This window comes from Triturus cristatus, chromosome 5_1 (assembly GCF_964204655.1).
Source record: "Triturus cristatus chromosome 5_1, aTriCri1.1, whole genome shotgun sequence".
NCBI classification, from domain to species: domain Eukaryota; kingdom Metazoa; phylum Chordata; class Amphibia; order Caudata; family Salamandridae; genus Triturus; species Triturus cristatus.
In genome coordinates, this window is record NC_140587.1 from 179,701,549 (window position 1) to 179,721,013 (window position 19,465).

Sequence of the window (19,465 nt, forward strand, 5' to 3'; positions counted from 1 at the left end):
AAAACGTTGAGGCACAGGCTTGCGAAGGGAAGCTTAGCCCTCCTGGACCTGAATCTGTATTGCATAGCTTTTCAGTTTAAAAACTTCCTAATGCTACTGAGTAAGCCGGACAGTTCAACAAGGGGATTACTTTTAGCAAAAATGATCAGGGAGTTTGGAAGTACCGGATTTTTGTATAAGTTTGGAACCCTGAAATCTTTCAAAAAGGTACGATTGAAGGTTTTAAAGACAGCATTAAATCTTTGGTGCAGGGTGAAAAAGATCCTGAGTATTGTATATTATTCCAATTATTCACTTATATGGGATTCCCTTGGCACCCCAGAATGTATGAAGGATGGGCTGAGACTTTCTCTAAGTTTGGCAGGGTTGCTACCTGGGGGAATTGATGACAGTGCAGGGGGTATTACTCTGGAATGTCTTGAGAACTAAAACTGGAGAGTCCCTATCAAGGTTTACCTATGTGTAGCTGTCTTCCTGGCTCACAATTTTGGCCCTGGAGACCCGGGAGATAGGTAATTTGAGTCCACACTCCAGGATGTGGGATCAAAAGTAAGAAGGTTGCTATGTAGTACTTGAAACTTCTGGAGGCTGAAGACAAGATGATGTAACCATATCTAGTGTGGGAAGATACTTTACAGGGGGTGGACAATATGGCAAAACTATTTGAAATTATTTTTATTCAGTGGTTAAGCCAGCAAATATAAAGCAAAATCACCTTTTCACAATTAACAGATTATATTGGACCCTCCAAAAGATCGCAAAGTTTGTGTCGCAGCCCACCCCAGATGTAGAAGGTGTGGTCTCAGAAAGTCCTTGTCCTGGGATTAAGGCATTCTGGGTGGACATTGAGTATCTTAAAGGACATTATGGGGGTTACTATAACATCAAACCCTGTATCAGTCCTATTGGGGGTGGATATGACTTCACGTAGTCTATTGAGCAGGGAACAAAGAGGCCTCTTGTTCTATCTGATACTCTTAGCCAGGTTGGAGATCTGTAAATACAGGATTGATCCCTCGCTCCCTTGTGTTACAGACTGGCTTTAAGCAGTAAATTGAACGTGTCATCTAGATATTGAATGCTAGTCTGGAAGATTGACAAAAGTATGGGCTAAATTTACCACTTTGGGTGGGATCGAGTGAAAACTTCTGATAGAGCAAGAGTTCCTATGATTACACCAAGGCACCGCTCTAGACGATAGTCCGGTATGCTTGATCAGTTCGGTGGGACCTAACCTGAATGCAACAGACAGGAGGCGGATAGTAAGAGTAAAACGCCTGAGACCTGCAGATGCTATGGTGATATGAGGACAAAAAAATAAATAAATAAAGATTTGCAGATCTTTATAGGGACTCATGCAGGAGCAGCATTCTTGGACATGCAACTATCGTTTGCCTCTTCGGTTTACCGGGACTACCATGGGAACCCTTGGTGTTGCTGTGTATTATTCCTCCCCATCGTGCTGAGGAAATTCGCTAGTGGAAAAGAAGAACTGTGACTTAAAGCAGCCCTTAACAGCTAGAGTATTAGGTTCAGGTCGTAGTTGGATCCATCACTTGTATGGAATTCAGAGAGCTTTAAATAATCTGCCTAGAAAATCCTTGGATGGACAAAACCCCTATGAGGTCCTCTTTGGCATCCAGATGTGCGTTTTAGAACTTGATATAGGAGCAGGTCCTGCCCTTGATTTGGGCATGAAACTCATGGGTAATTTTGTCGTTGTCTCTGAAATTATTTTTTCTAATGTTAAAGGTGAGTCAGCGTCTTAGTCTATACGCCAGCGACTTGCCGTGGTGACAGCAGCCGACCGCAAGCGTGAGTTGCCAGTTATCGTTGCTAATATATATACATATTTAGGACACAATAGTTTGGGAACTAGACCTTCAGTACCACTACTTGGCAAGCCTACCATGGACAATGAGGCCAAATCAGCCTGTGAGTTTGCTAAAAAACAATGGGATAAATCTAAACAACAACAAAAGAAAAGTAGACAAAGTGGAGGTTCTCTGCCCCCGGAGTCCTCTGAAAGATGATACGATTTTCGTGATCTCACTAAAATAAAGAATCTCGATAGGTATCCGGCACCTGATGCACGTTCTCCTTGTTGCTTTCAGGAATTGTCTGATCAACAGTATGACAGAGGAGGGCGACCTGACTGCAGACAATAGTATGTGAAACCAAAATGCTCATCTGACATAAAGATAAATAAGGAGGACAGGCCTCCTCCATGTAAACCCCTTTTTCAGGAAAAGAAAGTTGCGGCTTTAACTTCTAAATATGCCACTGACCATGAGAACCCTCCTCCTGAACAGTTGGGTGGTGAATCTCCTGGACAGCGTGGCTGAAGTCACAACAGTACGCCAGACTCTCCACCAATTTCTGGTAGCAAAAGCTACTGAAACATTTATTACAGTTGAAACCGCGGATACCTGCATGGCCCCTCCAGACAGACTATATCACTTAGATATTAAAATTGTATGTGATGTTAAGCGGACCATTAAAGCGGTATCTTGGGACAACTTAACTACGTCTTATGACATACTTCTGGCAGAGGGTCGATTGCCCCCCCCCTCCCCTTTTTGGTCTTGCATCCCCCAAGGTGAGGATGTGATTCTACCTTTTTTTTTCACACTTTGTCCCGGACAAAGTCAAACAAGCTTATGCTTCTGAATGAGCCTTTGCATTGGCCCCTGCACTTTATTGTAACCACACTGGTTGGTAAAAGGATTGTCTTTATTATGTTATGTTATAAAATTCTTATAGAGCGCACGTACACCAGTTGGTTTCATGGCGCTGTTTCTAGGACTTCCCTAACCCAGTTGGAGTTATTCATACGCTTGGGTAAACAACCATGTCTTAAGGGATTTTCTGAAGCTCAGTAGGTCAGTGCATGACCTAATTTTCAGGGGAAAGGAACTCCACACTCTGGGTACCAGGGTTGCAAACCTGCAGCCCCCTTGATGCTTTAGCTTAAAGGCAGGAGTTGCCAGGAGATGGAGGTGAGCCAAGTGTAGATTACGTGAGGGAGTGTACCTTTGAATAAGGCTATCGATGAATTTGGGGCACCGTCCATGTAGAGATTTAAAAACCAGACACACTACTTCAAAAGCACAACATTGTGGGATGGGAAGCCAGTGCAGCTTCCTCAAAAATGGGGTGACATGTTGCCACCTAGGTTGTTGGTGAATCAATATAGCCGCTTGATTCTGCACTATCTGTAGACGTTTGGTCAAGAACAGTGGCATGCCAAGGTAGACTGAGTTTGCGTAGTCTAAGTGGGACATAATCATGGATATCACAACCTGTATTAATGCTGCCTGTGTGAGTAGTCTGCTGATCTTTCTAAACTTCCGTAATTGGGAGAAGCAGGTAGAGATCACAGTGCAAACTTGGGTTTTTAGTGACAGGTCGTTATTGTGACGCCTAGGCTTTTTGCAGAGGAAGAAGGGGTGGGGGAGGTCCCTAGCTCCATTGGCTAAAAATGTGAGCCCCAAAAATTGTGGCTGCCCCCCCCGTCAGGACCAATTTGGTATCGGCTGGGTTAAGCTTTAAATGGTTACAGTCCATCCAATGGCGGATGTGCAGCATGGTAGATTGAAATTCAGAGGCTGATTGAGGCGAGTTGTTGATGGTGAACATTATTTGTAAATTATCGGCGTAATTGAAAGTGGCAACTTTCCTTTCCTTGAGGGACCGGATCAAAGGGAGAAGGTAGAGGTTAAACAAATGGGGGGATAGGGAAGAGCCATGCGGGACCCCACAGGTGATTATTAACTTTGGAGCCGTGAACTGGGCTATGCGGACTACTGACTGGGAGTGATCCTCTAGAAAGGAACTGATCCAGCTAAGGGCTGAGCCCAGGATGCCAGCCTCCTTGACACGGTCCGCCAACATACCATGGTCGACTGTATCAAAGGAGGCAGAGATATCCAGCAGCACCAGGGCCTGGGGGGTGCCCCTGTCAGCCTTCTCTCGTAAGGTGTCTAGTACTGCCAGTATTACCATCTCCGTTGAGTGGGCAGAGAAAAACCCAGCTTGGTGCGAGTCAAGATAGTTGGATTGTTCAATGAAATTGGACAAGCACTTCACCACATGGGCCTCCAGTACCTTAACCAGGTAAGGGAGCAAGGAGATTGGGGAGTAGTTTGACAGGATCTAGGGGTCGGCCCCTGGTTTCTTCAGAAGGGGAACCACAATTGCCTCTTTGAAAGCCTTGGGGACATGACCCTGGGATAGGGACTCATTCAGAAGAGAGAGGGCAGGCCCTGGGAGGCTGGTGAAGGCGTGTTTTAGGACATGCGGTGGGCAGCAGTCCGTAGGGGATCCAGATTGTACTTTAGACAATAGGTCCTGGAATGCCTGTGTGCTAATGGCCGAGGAATGTTCGAGAGAGCAGGGGTTTCCAGGCATAGAGGGAAATCTCTCATGGGAGGTGCATGTAGGAATGCTAGCTTTGATAGTGGAAATCTTTTCAATAAAAAAGTTATTCAAAGAATCGCAAAGTGGGTGTGGGTTTAGTTAAGACTCTGGCCGGGTTGGACAGTTCATTTACAATTGTGAAGATTTCCTTGGATCTGTTATAGGAGGTCAGAATTCTGGAGGAAAAGTGAGCGGCCTTAGCGGTTAAAATAGCTTTTTTATATTCTCTCATAGCCACCCAGTAGATTTGTTTTCCTTCTGGTGAGTAATTCTGTCTCCACTGCCTTTCCAGTTGGCAAAGGGCAAGTTTTTGTGATTTTAGTTCAGTGGAGAACCATCTTTGTGCATCAAAACGGCGAGCCAGTTCTATTTTTTTTAGTGAGGCGTGCTTATAAGTGGCTGCTAGTATCCAGGCTGAGATGGTTTTCTCGGTAAGATTAATATCGGATTCAAAGGTTGGAGCTGTGTTGGCTAGTGTGCCATGAAATTCATTTCTATCAATAGTATTCCATGTCCTAGCCATCCCACCCTCACTCGCGGGGATTTTGCCTGTGGTAACATTCATTATGGTAAACGTATGTCATTCCTATACGGTCCACACCTCAAATACAACCCCAGTATCCTATTAAATGGGATGCTAACGCTTCTGTTAAGGAGATTCTTTCCCAACTGGAGTACCAGGTAGTAATTGAACCCTGTGTATCTCAAATGAATAAACCTCTTTTTCCTGTTCTGAAACTTGATCATTTCTATCGCATTGTCTTAGACTATAGACATTTGAATATTCATACATACATTTGCAGTGTTAAATACACAAATTACTGCTCCCATTAATAAAGTAGTCCATAAAAAATAAATAAAAATATTCCAATGTTTTTTTCAGTTACAATTTGGCTCCTGAGAGCCGTGACTGGTCTTCCTTTAGCGCCCTAGGGTTTCAGATGCACTATGCTCGAATTCCTATGGGTTATTAAAAAAGTCCACGAGTTTTTGCAGCACAAATGTGTTGCTTCTTCATGAGATTGACCCTGATGCTCTGTCCTATATGGATGATATCTAACTGACTGATGATGAACTAAACCCCCATTTGTCGAGAGTAGATCGCATAATATTGGGATTTGCTGAACTTGGCTACATATCGAACATAGCTTTTCTCAGTGTCTTTTTCTTAGGATATGAATGTACCAATGAGGGAAAGAGTCTTGCTCTAATTTTTTGAGTAATGTGCACAGTTGCAACCTCCAAACTCGCTTAAAGAATTGCTGGGATGTTTGCATTTTGGCAGAACGTACATACCGGATTATGCACAGCGCATAAAACCCCCGTATGCATTAATACATACTGATTTTTCCCTTTCTTTCTAGACATCAGAACCCACAGAAACACTCAGATCTTTACAATCTGATTGCTTGAAATATGACACTTGCATACACGTGTTAATACCACGAACCTCGTCATCCGACTTTTACCGGGTGCAATTGGATTTACATGTCACTTTTAATGAGGGCGAAACAGTTCCTATAGCTTATAAATCGCATGTATATTCCGCTGCAGAAATGTTTTTGATTGCACTGAAAAAATACTGATTGCTTTGTAAATGGCACAAAGGAAACGCATTATTGTTGGTACTCTCGTGCTGGCCTTTGAAGCTGTCACAAAGGCTAGCGTTCATGTTAGATCTAGCATCCTTGGTGTGGTTTTCCCTGTCTTTTGGCCTGTACCTCCTGTATTTGTGACTGTGTGCTGGACTTCGTTTTTGCTAGTTTAGGAACGTTACCACTGCTGATCAATGCTAGAGTGCAAGTGCTCTCTGTGTAAATTGTGATTCTGATTTGTTATCCACGATTGGCATATTTGATTTACTGGTAAGTCCCTAGTAAAGTGCACTGTATGCGCCCAGGGCCTGTAAATCAAATGCTACTAGTGGGCCTACATCACTGGTTGTGCCACCCACATAAGTTGCCCGGTGAACATGTCTCAGGCCTGCCATTGCAGTGTCTGCAAGAGCAGTTTTAAACTGCCATGTCGTCCTGGCAAGTGCACCCACGTGCCAGGCCCTAACCTTTCTTTTACTACATTCAAGGCACCCCTAAGGTAGGCCCAAGGTACCCCCATGGGTAGGGTGCAGTGTGTGTGAAAGGTAGGACATGTACAAGTGTGTTTTGCATGTCCTGATAGTGAAATACTGCCACATTCGTTTTCCCTATTGTAAGGATTAGCTCTCCCATAGGCCATCATTGGAGCTGCTTTGTAACATTTTACAAGTGTAACTTTCAGTTGGGAACAGCTAGAGATTTAACATTTGGGCTCCCTGAGCTCAGGATTTGAAAATACATCTTTTATTGAAGGTGGTTTTTAGATTGTGTGCTTGAAAATGCCACATTTAGAAAGTGGACATTTTCTTTCTTTAACATTCTGTGCCTCTGCCTGCCTGTGGAATCAATGTCTGGTTTAGACTGGCAGGGGCTGTTTTGTGCATTCACTCTAGACAGTCTCACAAAAGAGAGCGGAGTTGTGCCCTGCATATCCTGATGACCCATCACCAGGCTGATGGGTCTTCCTGAGCTAGAGTGGTGGGAGGAGCTGTCCTCTGCATCTGAATAGGGCAGAGTCTGTTTTTCACAATGCTGTCTCCACCCCATGTAGTGTGGGTGTACCAGGGAGGACAGAACTGGTTCCACTAAGCAAGAGAGTCTTTCTTTGAAGCCTGCATACTTAATGTCTGAAAGTACTATAAGTAGTGGGGCTCTTACCCCGGAACTTTGGAACACTTCTGGATTAAGAGGACCCTGCCAAGAAGAAGAGCTGAAGAGCTGTCAGGAGGAATACTGCCCTTTTGCTGTATGTTGCTTTGCTGAGTTGGCCCACAGTTGCTGTTTCTGTCTGTAGGCAGTGGAAAGGACTGGGCTTTTACTTTGCTATATCCTGCTTAAGAAGATTCTCCAAGGGCTTGAAGTAGAGTTGATCTCCTAAGAAGTTTCAGGGACACAAAGACTTCACCTACAGCGCCTGGACTCCATTGCTAGAAGTACTCAACCAGCCAAATGGTGCCAACCCCAGTTCTTGGCCACTTGAGGTATTTGCTGAGCTGTAAATTGCAAGAAAAGCATTGTCGATGCTGTCACCGGTGCAACTACCTGCACCAATGCTGTGGTCACCGCTCGCTGAGTGAGCGCAGCTCCGATCTCAACGACACCGGAGCCCTGGTCTCATTGATGACGTCGCACCTTGCTGAACTCAACGCCACTGCTTGGACCAACGCCGTGGGCATGGCACCGACTTTTTCAGCACTGCAATGTTGATCTCACTGACGACAGCATCATCGACTCCGACACCAGCACTCCGTAACGACAGCTTGCGCTGCCTGCACTGATGCGACAGACACTGCATCGTGAGGAAAAAACATACTTTGGAGTGAGAACTGGTGGCCCAACACCTTTCGGAGCGCACCTACCCCTAAATCGGTGGTGAAAAACTTAGGGTTATGGATGGACTCAACCCTCAGTTTTCAGGACCACACCCAAAAATGTGCAGGCACGAGTTTCGGTCTATTACGTGGACTGAAACCCCTTTTGGATTACTTTGACCCATCCACTAGACAACTGATTGGCCAGGCGGCCATACTGTCAAGACTTGATTATTCTAATTCGCTTTTTTGGGGGGCGAATAAAGCAGACGTCATGCACCTACAAAGGGTCCAAAATGCGACTGCCAGAGCGCTTTTGGGTCTCCCAAGAAGGCGCCCCATCTCAGGTGCAATCCAGCGATTACACTGGCTGCCAGTGGCCAAGCGCATAGAATTTAAAGCTTTCTGCCTGGTTTTTAAAATCCTGAAACTTTCTCACCCCTGTATTTTGCCTGTGCTGGTCCCATACACACCCACGCGCCATCTGCGCTCTATGGGGTCATGCTTGGCTTTTGTCCCAAGGGTAAAACTTTTACGTGCCGGGGGACGATCTTTCCGCTGTCTGGCGGCCAAGCTTTGGCATTCCCTTCCCCCACACATTCGCAGCTTGGAGAACTACCTGTTGTTTAGGAAGGCAATAAAAACTCATCTCTTCCCTGTTGTTTAGGCTCTAGTTTGCAGTCTGCCTGTAGCAAGCGCCGGGACGCCTCTTTGCTGAGGCAGCTGTTGCGCTATACAAGATGGACTAACATAACATAACAGGTGCACAAACCACCTCCCATGATGACACCACAGCCCCAGCACAGCCAACGTCAGCGCTCCTGACTCCGGACTCATGGAGTTTGATCTGCAACACGTATGACTCCGAAGACTCACCACCTGCGGCAACGACGCCCGCGAAGCCTCACCGCTGCACTTCACCGCAAGGTCCTTGAACTGTTGGATTTGTTGGCCACGATGCCGTGATAGCGCTGGTTGGTGCCATCAACTTTAAGGAACTGGATTTTTGGGATATTCTTTGAAAATTATTATCATTGCTTGTGTATGTTGGATTTTTGTCATTTTGGTCTTGTTTTGTTTAGATAAATATTGGCTATTCTAAACTGGTGTGGTGTTCATTTTGTAGGGTTTTCACTGTGTTACTGTGTGTGTTTTGTACAAATACTTTACACATTGCCTCTGAGATAAGCCCGACTGCTCGTGCCAAGCTACCAAGTGAGTGAGCAGGGGTTATCTTAGGTGTGAAATCCCCTTATCCTGACTAGAAGAAAGCGTCCCAACTTGGACAGGGTGTATACCACTGTCAACTAGAAACCCCCATTTCTAACAGTTCCTAATGCTAAATACCTTCGTCCTTGATGGATTCAATGGTCTACGTCCTTAACAGCCATAGATGTAGACTTTGTCTTCGACCCTTCTTTGCAAACACAATCATTTTTACAATATGAGCATATCTATCCTTTGCCCTCTACTCTTCTGACTATTCATCAGTATAAACATGTAATGTACACTGACGTTTCAGCTCAACCTGCTATAGGTTATAAGCAGCAGTACTCTGCTACATGAGCCATTGTTATTGGCATTATGTTAAATGGTGTTTTTCACCCCCAAACTCACACACGGTTTCTAAGAGACAGTACTGCGCAATTAGCTGAACTGAAGGCTTTGCTTCTTGCACTTAAAAATGCAGATTCTAAATTCTGCACACTTATTGTGTGTGATTCTTACTACTATGTACATGCTTTTAATGACAATATACATTTTTGGCAACAAAATGAGTTCAGAGATTCAAGGGGTAGCACAATCAAGCACAAATTGCTTTGGGTTAAAGTGGCAGATGTTAACTATAGGTTGCCACAAACTCATGTAATACATACACACACTGCTGGGAATTCTCTGGCTGACGAAGCAGCCAAGTCTGCAGTAGCCACAGCTAAAATAGCAGCGGTCACACACTCTAAAACACTTATAATGATATCTTGGTGCAGTGAATGTTATGAAAACAGCACCCCTTAACCACAGGGCTTTTCTTGTAAGTACTCTTATCATTTTCATTTGGTCTTTATTTCGATAAAATTTCATCATGAAAGACGTTTTACAATCATAATTAAAAATACAATTTCAGCAAAACAGAAGAAAAGACATAAACCTTAAAACACAGAAGTGAAGTGAAGATGACAATCACAACATCACTCAAGTAAACTGTTAATTCCTATATCGGATGATCCATACCCAGCCTAGGAATTTAGCCACAGCGATTACAACACTTTCGCTAGTGTCGAAACGCAAAATGTTAAGGGCTACAAAACCCTGCCGGGTACCCATATTTTGACATAAAGGTTTAAGCCATTTGGCCCGAGGTGCAACGTATGCCGGGCAGACAAAAAATATGTGACCAACTGAGTCGACACAAATCGGAAAACACCACCTACAGGTATCACGTGAACCACCCTTCCATTTTTTTGTGAATGAATTGGTAGGTAGGGAACCTACCCTGAATTGGTGGTAAAGTTTCCTATCACTAGGCCTGGTGATGGTGTCCCAATATTCTTCAAGAACAGGGGCTTGTTTATATCCAAAAAACCTGCCAGACAATGACTCAGGGGAAACAGATAAGATGTGTTTTTGGGAAATCATAGACCAGTAGAGGATTTTAAAGCATTTTTTGGGTGGAAAAGAGTTGTTAGCAGGGTCAGTCCACAATATACCTAAACCAATAGAGTCCAATAGTAATCTAACATGCTTACACCAGGGGATGTCACCCGCCCCCAAAATGCAGCGAACATCCATAAAAGCTTTAGCATATGGACCCAATTCGGGGACTGTCCATAATCTCCTCCAGAAAGCCAGAGGTTTAAACCTGGCAATGTCATCAAAGGAATGACATCCAAGGTCTAACAAAAGCGGTTTCACTGGGGTTGAGCTGGGGAGTCCCGTTAACTTTCTGAAAAATTTGCTTCGAGCTTTGACCAGGGGAGAAAGATCTGCGAAACCCCAGAGTTCAGCGCCATACAAGATTGCTGAAATGATCCTAGCTTCGAAAATTTTGATAGGGGGACCTATCATTTTCGACTGGGATTGTTTTTGTTCCTTGATCAAGCTGCCCGATAATTGGGCAAATTTAAGAGAAAGAACGTCAATTTGGGGCCTCCAGTTCAACTTGTTTTCAAATACAACACCCAGGTAGGTCATGACATTTGTACGTTCCAAAACGTCGTTGTTCATGGACACCTGGCCCTTCACAGGTTTCCCTTTGTTAAAAACCATATATTTGGTTTTTGAGATGTTAACTGACAGGTCATAGTCGGAACAGAAAGAGGAAAATACATTCAAAGCCGACTGCAGCCCGGACAAGGTTTGTGAAAGGAGTAGGGTGTCATCGGCAAACATAAGAAGCGGTATTTTGGAACTGCCTAACATAGGGGCATCCGTAGGTTTATTAGAGAAATATTGGACAACTCTATTGATAAATAATAAGAATAATGTAGGTGCGAGAACGCACCCTTGTCTGACACCTCTGTTAACATTAAATTTATCGGTAACCTGTCCTTGGTTACCCCATCGAACTTGGGCGAAATTGTTTTCATGTAACCTGATTATGATGTTTAAAAGGTCTGGGGACAGCCCAAGCTCCGCTAATTCGCCCCAAAGTTTGGTCCTATTGACCAAATCGAATGCAGACCGAAGGTCTACGAAAGCTGCATAAATTGTACCACTGCAGAGATAAACCGTTTTCCAGATAATTAGTTGGAATTTAAATGCCTGGTCAATGGTACTAATGCAGGATCTAAAACCTGCCTGTAAGGGCGAGATAATGTCATCCTGCTCGGCCCATAGCTGGATCCTTGCCAAAATCATTCTTGCAACAATTTTTTGGACAGAGTCAATAAGACTAATGGGGCGATAGTTGCCCGGGCACGAGCGGTCGCCTTTTTTAAAAATGGGCAGGATCTCTGCGCCCTTCCATGAGTCAGGGATGGAAGCCCCCTTAACTAGTGCATTGGCCAGAAGGGCGATGTAAAGGGCCCAGTTACCAGGATCGGATTTAAAAAGGTCCGCAGGGACACAATCGATACCTGGTGCCTTACCACTGGGAACCTTCGATAATGCCATCTTAACCTCTTCGATGTCAAACTCGAGGTTAGAAGGCGTAGTCAAGTCCCAACTAGTTGGTTGAGTAGGTATAACAGCCATGTTAGCATCAGAAAACTGGGATTCGTAATGGGATACCCAGTTGTCCGGAGAGACATTATTGGAGGGAACCTGTGAGTTAGATGTATTACCCCACTTCAAGGTATGCCAGAACAAGGTTAAATTCCTTAGTTTACTGGCTGCCAATAAATCACTCCAATGGTCGTTATCCCAGTCACGCTTCGCCTGGACTTTAGCCCTAGTGTAGAGTTTTCTCGCAGATCTAATAATGGCCTGATCCTTAGTAACAATAGCTGCTTTCAGATTGTTATAAGAATCTCGGCAGTTCTTATTATACCAGGAGCTTTGTTTGGGGATCTTAGATGTCGTGGCCCTACGAGGTTAAGAAAAAAGGGACTTTAAGTCCGAGAATAGATTAACGTGTATATTTGTAGAATTGACAACGTCACTGTTGTCGAGCCTGAGGGATCTACCAACGCTGAGGAGACTTTAAGACTAATCTCAGAAAGTAATGCACTATCGAGGGCAACCTTTTCCCAGCGCACTCTACGGTGATTATTGGTTAAGAGGGCATTAGCAGTCAATATCTCAGATTGAGTGCTTCTGAGCTGGGGAGAGAGCAGGAGTGTCAGAACCAGAGGGTTGTGGTCACTCTCGATACGCTCACAGACCATCATATCGCCCAAGGTATGCCAATACTCCACTTTTAATAGGGCATAGTCAATTCGGCTACTGCGGCCTCGACCGTCAGAAAAGGTCGCATTACCAGACATATCCGAAATGGTTCGTCCATTAGCTGCCCTAAATCCACGTTCCATGCATAAACTCGTCCACTGAACAGCGTTTGATGGGTATGAGGGCAAGGGGAGGAATATTCAAAATAATATCAACTTCCATGGTCAGGGAGTCGCATTCGGGGTACAATGGCTCAAAACAACAGTTAAGATCACCTATAATTACGACATTGGTATTAGGGTCAACGGTCTCCAGAAACTCATCCAGTTGTAAGAAAGTGTTAGTTTCACGACCTCCTGGAAGACCCCGGTTATATACATTTATTAACAGGGTTGGGGGTTCATCAGTACAATGCAGGGAAATGATCAAAAGATCGGGATTTCCACTAAGAACAGGGGTACCCCAATTCGGAATATAGGGAGAGCAATAGGGGAAAAAAAAGTCAATAACTCAATCAAAAATTAAGCTCTACCTTTTTTGTATATAGATGGATCAAATAGATCTCATTGATATGTCACCCAAGTTTGATTGTCAGTCACCACACCATTAGGGAAAAAGCACACAAATGAATTAAATCTGAGATAGAAAATACTGTTTTTTTAAACTTTATTGTTTTGGTATAATAATTCTATTGATGAATTTACAAATAACTCATGTGCTGGAGATAAATGAAAGAACAGATTTTTTGGAATGATATATACAAAAAATCAAGATGGGCCCCCATAGGGGAATAGGAAGAGTATGTATACAATTAAATGGCAATCATTCTCATCAAACAAACCATACAAGCATACACAGTCAGTCAAGAACATAAAGCATACATTTACTCTGCGTTAAAATATTTGTAAATATATGGAGGAAAAACCTCCTCACAGTGTTGGGGTGTCTAAAGAGTAAGACACCACTAAGTCACATAGGGGATTACACCAGATTGGACAAAAAGACACGCCGACGCGCGTTTCGGTGCATTCACCCACTCATCAGGGTGCCACCTTCTTCAGGGCGTTTTCTCTAATCACTGGGGGCCTGCAAATAGGTAAAATTTAGAAAAAAATTAAGAAAAATAGAAAAAATATAACACCAAAAGATCAAGTTTGATAACATAATTAATAATCAATAATATACATTACAAATGGCAATGCTTAAATAAATCACATCTATAGATGATAAAGATTAATTCACTGGTCATCAATGGTTCACAATGGTGTGGCATGCAGACGCTCAAGTTGGGTTTCAAACTGTGTAGCTGAATGCTAAACATCTAAATCAAATATTAATAAACATGGTGATTGTCAATGGGCGTTTCAGTTAAGCTATACTTCAGGGTTTGCCTAACCCAAAAGCAGAGACCTCTGGAGGGGCGGCCCCTTTGGTTACTGATAGCCCCCTTGTAAAAATTCACGTACCCAGGATAATAAATCCACATGGTCCACAGCCCATGTTTCCTGGAAAGCCAGGATATCATGAGAAGATACCCAGGCAGACCAGTCCTCATTGGTTAATTTGCTACGAAGTCCCGCAATGTTCCAAGAAGCCAAAGTAAGGACATGGGAACAAGGGGAAACCAAGGGCGTTGGGGTACGAGAAGAGGTCGGAACCACAGGAAGAGATTCAACGCTATCAGAAACCACAGTCATAATCACAGGGGTGCAGGGAGCGGTACATGCAGAAGGAGGGACTGTGGGCAACTCACCGACATCAAGAACCAGCTCAGTACATATAGGGTTAGTGATGGTAGGTGCGCATAGCGAGGGTGTGTGGGAACTCTCCAGATCTGCGGGTAGAACGTGGGGCTTATTAAGGAGGACATGATGAGAGACACAAGAAAAGCTAGGGAGTGAATGCCCCGAGTCCGTGTAGTTACTTCCAGGCTTGCCCCGGCCGATGGGCCTATGAAGAACAGGGCCACCAGGGGCCCCTGATTCGAGGCCCACCCGGTGGGGGATGCAAAATGGTCAATCAACCCCATCCAAATTACTCAACGGGGCATAAGGGTTGAATAGAGGAAGATGAAAATCCAAGCCCTGCACTCTGCGAGGTCCCCTAGTTACCCTCTCCCAACCAGATGACCAAGCATTAAACTGAGAAAATGGAACGAGGGGATAAAAATATGACAGGTCCGTGGCAAAAATTCCAGAGGCACCCGTAGTGTTAGAATGGGAACATAGATAACTCACCACCCTAGGGTCTCTGAAGTTGACAAGCACACAGTCCCCATCTACTCTCTTAACCCCACTGCCCAGCCAACACACCCTGCGAACAGTCAGAATTTCTGCGCAGGATGAGGCAGGCAATGGCCTATTACGGTTTAACCAGTAAATGACCTTGTTTTTTAGCTCACAGTGGGACTCGGTCTTATCCTGCGGAAGACTTGGAACACCCACCAGAATGGCAGTATATGGAGGAGACTCAGGCGGAAGGTTGATACGAGGAAGTTTTGGTAGAGAACCAGCACCCTCAACGATAGAATGCCTAATGGTGGGATTGTTTCTATTGATGTTTGTATTACTGTCTGAAGCGTGATGGGAAGTGGTACAAGATTGCTGGTGGGGGATGTTCGTGATGAGGGCGTTGGGGGCTGGAGGGTCGGAGAGAACTCCAATTGTTGGGATAGTGCCATTGGGGGCGACCTCGACCACAGCAGCTGTATCAGGAGTTAGTGAGGTCCCGGATGTCGGTAGAGGCGCAGAGTGCTTCTCTATTATAGCCAAGTTGGTATGCATCATAGCCTCTAGTTTTTCAAGTGAGTGTGAGAGTCGATTTACTTTCTCATATAATGGTAGGAAAAAGGACTTTAGTAGCTGTTCCAAGGGCTCAACGTGATCAACGGACGAGGAGGATGAAATAGACAAGGATGCAGGGAGGGGGATGGACACGGGACTCACATCAACGACAGGGGTATTGTGTGACGTGAGGGGGTGAGAAACAAGACAGGGATTAGAGAATTTGGACATTTTGATGTCTTTAACACGATTACCCTTAAAGTGCACTCCCCTACGTGTGTTCGTCCCCTGGGTTGACTGTGGCATGGCACCCAGTGTCGAATTAATGGTGCCAGTCGAGACAGTAGGGGGCTGTAAATGGGTATCTAAAGCAATTGAGGGCAAACCAGGAGGAGCAGAGCCATTTGAAGTAACTGGAGAGTTATCCAGTAAACCAGTTGCTGAGCAAGCCTCTAAACCTAGCTCAGTGCTATCAGGATGGTCAGGGGTAGGTTGGGGTAACCTAAAATCAGGGGAAGAAACTGTCATGAGGCTGCCCAAAGATGATCTTTTAGAAGACAATTCCAAAGACAATCTTTTTTCGGTTAAAACTATTTCGTGCTCAAGGACTCGGGCAGCTCTAGTGATAAAATTATCCAAAGTTCCCGAAACACAACCCCCAGTGCTATCCCGCACTAACTTCCTGCCTGACCTCAAGGACGACATCCCTATATTCAACAAGTAAGATGTGGATGTCGATTCCGAGACAGGTAAACTGATATAGGACTAAGATTTATATTGTATAAGCGGTAGCCCCAATTAAGGATACTGGCCTTTCCCGTCCGCCTCCGTCCACGAACAGCCACAAACGGCCCGCTCTTAGCCCGGTCTTCGCCCCGAGCTTCGTACCGCGCGCGTACCGCTAGCGCGCTTGGCCCTGTACGGATTTAAGCTTGGGGCGGAGTCAGGGGCATGAGCGGGAAGAGGAGCCAGGTGAGCACAATCAAAGGAGCGCAGTGCTCCGTGGTCCTCGCAGTCCCGTGGGTGTAGGAGTCTGCAGCCTGCCCCCGTTCAGCAGCGTAGCGTCCAGGCAGGGGGGGGAGCACCAAAGAGTCGCACACACACAATGAGCACCAGCCGAGTTTTATAGGATGAGGCCGGCGAGCGGCTCCCGCGCAGCGGGGGCCGCGAGGCGCTGCGTGCGAGATGGAGTCCAAGGCGGGAAGAGGAGCCAGGTGAGCACAATCAAAGGAGCGCAGTGCTCCGTGGTCCTCGCAGTCCCGTGGGTGTAGGAGTCTGCAGCCTGCCCCCGTTCAGCAGCGTAGCGTCCAGGCAGGGGGGGGGGAGCACCAAAGAGTCGCACACACACAATGAGCACCAGCCGAGTTTTATAGGATGAGGCCGCGAGGCGCTGCGTGCGAGATGGAGTCCAAGGCGGGAAGAGGAGCCAGGTGAGCACAATCAAAGGAGCGCAGTGCTCCGTGGTCCTCGCAGTCCCGTGGGTGTAGGAGTCTGCAGCCTGCCCCCGTTCAGCAGCGTAGCGTCCAGGCAGGGGGGGGAGCACCAAAGAGTCGCACACACAATGAGCACCAGCCGAGTTTTATAGGATGAGGCCGCGAGGCGCTGCATGCGAGATGGAGTCCAAGGCGGGAAGAGGAGCCAGGTGAGCACAATCAAAGGAGCGCAGTGCTCCGTGGTCCTCGCAGTCCCGTGGGTGTAGGAGTCTGCAGCCTGCCCCCGTTCAGCAGCGTAGCGTCCAGGCAGGGGGGGGAGCACCAAAGAGTCCTATCACTTAAATGACTAGACTGTTTCTTTTGTAACTATTCGTGGGATTGGCAATTGTGTGATTCCCAACGAGGACCACGGACAGGCTTTAATTGTTGCTGCACATGAAGGTGTTGCTTCCGCCCATGCGGGACTGGCTGCCACTAATGTCGCTTTTACAACAACGTTATTGGTGACACGACTTATACCGACCGACCAAAAATATGTCCTGTGTTGCGACATCTGTCAGAAGATTAAAAGCTCCACCATGTCTTGTTCACCACAGACACATCTCTTCATTTCTCACAAGCCTTTTGGCTGTATTTACCTCGATCACTTTGGTATACTGATTTTGGATACTGCATTCAAATTTATCTTGGTTGCAGTTGATTCATGCTCTAGATTCCTCTGGGTTTGGCCACAGCGCTCGGCAGATGCTCAGAACTGTTTTTTAAGACTTGCGATTCTTCTTCAGGACTTCTGACTGTTGAGCATTCCATTCGGACCAGGGTCCAGCTTTCGCTTCTAAAGCATACTGTGATTTGATGACGTCCATGGGTGTACAAGTGCATTAATCTTCTCCATATAGGCCTGAGGGCAATTTTGTTGTGGAAAGAATAAACCGTGACTTAAAACATACCTTAACGGCTAGAGTATTAAATACAGGACATGGTTGTTTGAATCATCTCTATGGGGTTCAACATGCACTTAATAATCTCCCCAAAAGATCTCTGGGTGGGCGGACCCCCTACGAAATGCTTTTTGGCATCAAGATGTATGTTCCAGAGCATAGGTACTCAAAGTACGGCCTGCAAGCCATTTGCTGTCCGCCAGACCTTTCCATGTGGCCCTCATGTGGAAAACAACAGCAGGCCGTCAGCAGCCATTATTCTGCCTGTTGTTTGTTCCTCGAGGGACACATTCACAGTTTAAGGAAAAAAATGCTTCAAAGGAGCATGCTGAATAAATTAGTGTCTCACCTGCGGGCCTCCTCCCTATTTTGCTCAGTGACGTCGCTCACGTGCTAGGAGATGGGAGGCACCAGATGAGTGGTGCTGTATGGTGAGTGCATTTCTTTTGAGCCTCGTGCCCTTCTTGTGTCTGTGTGTATTCATTACGTACACGAAACTAAGTGCACTCACTGCACCGTTTCCCTGGTGAAAGATATAAGTGACTTCTCAAAGTGAGAATAAACAATTAAACAATCTCTGGTTGCTAGACAGATTTGTGTAGCACCAGCTGCTGTGGAAGGGAGACTCTTGCCCCCATTGTCCCCAAAAATATTTCTCCATAAAATATTTTCCACATTCTGCTTCTGCGTCTCGTTTTAAGCACAGCTGTGCTGCATTCCTTTAATGTGAAGTGATGCTACTGTTGTCACAATCCTAGACAAAGGTAGAAAAACAATCGGATGTTTTATTGGAAAGTAAACATGAGCTGGGCTTATCACACGCAGTATAAGCATTATCTCTGACTGAACTGGGGTAAGATGAGAGAGAACCATTTCTCCCCACAACAGCCTTAGTGGTGTAGCAAGGGGACATTGACCCACACAAGTAGTGGAAATGGCCCCTATTCTCTGATTCAGATAGTATAATAAATCCATAACTTGGTTGAAGTGGATACCAAGTGCCCCAGGCTCGATGCCACTGCACCTGATGCACTATTGATAACCCTGCTCCTAATCACCAGTTGCTTGTGCTAAATTAAGGAATGTGCAATGTCATTATTGTATAAGCAAAGGTGCACATAGTTCATCAAGGTCTAATCGTACTTTTCCTATGTCAGCCCTGTGTCGTAGATTTTCCAACATTTGGGCCCAATTTGTAGCTGGTGCTGGAAATAGTTGTACCATTTTCTTGTCTCCTTAAAATCTCATATTCTGCCTTTTACAGGCCAATATTTCCCCTTGTTGTATCCAACAGTCCTATTTCCCCAGAGGGAGCTCCAGCACAGCACAAGCATCTGACTCCTGTCCCGAACCCATACAAAGGCTGGCTCCTGCCCCATCCCCACCACAGGGACACTGATGCAACTAGTGAGGGACATTGACCTTTCACCGGTATCTTTGGTAGACAACTCTACAACCATCTCAATGTAAACTCCACTCAGTCCCCATAACTGGATTCTGTCACTTGCCCCTGCATGTATGGGATGAGCTGTGACACGTGTCATACTTATAAGGCCAGACTGGCTGTATGGGGCATATCCATGAGAGGGGGTGCGGAAATGATGTGGGGTCAGTTTTGTGAGTGGGAGCAGGTTTTGTAGCAGTGCAGCAGTTTTA

At 45.6% G+C, this 19,465-nt stretch overlaps 1 long non-coding RNA gene across 9 annotated transcripts in view; it reads right to left on the bottom strand.

Moving 5' to 3' along the window:
* Positions 1-19,465, bottom strand: part of LOC146830599 (uncharacterized) — an 86,598-nt gene that overhangs the window by 27,891 nt on the left and 39,242 nt on the right. For 2 of the 9 annotated variants that reach the window (XR_014961453.1, XR_014961459.1), the window contains one exon: positions 13,302-13,738. The exons of the other annotated variants lie outside the window; for them this stretch is intronic. This is a non-coding gene — a long non-coding RNA (uncharacterized LOC146830599). Of the gene's footprint in view, positions 1-13,301; positions 13,739-19,465 lie in introns of those variants that run through there. 9 annotated transcript variants of the gene reach the window in all.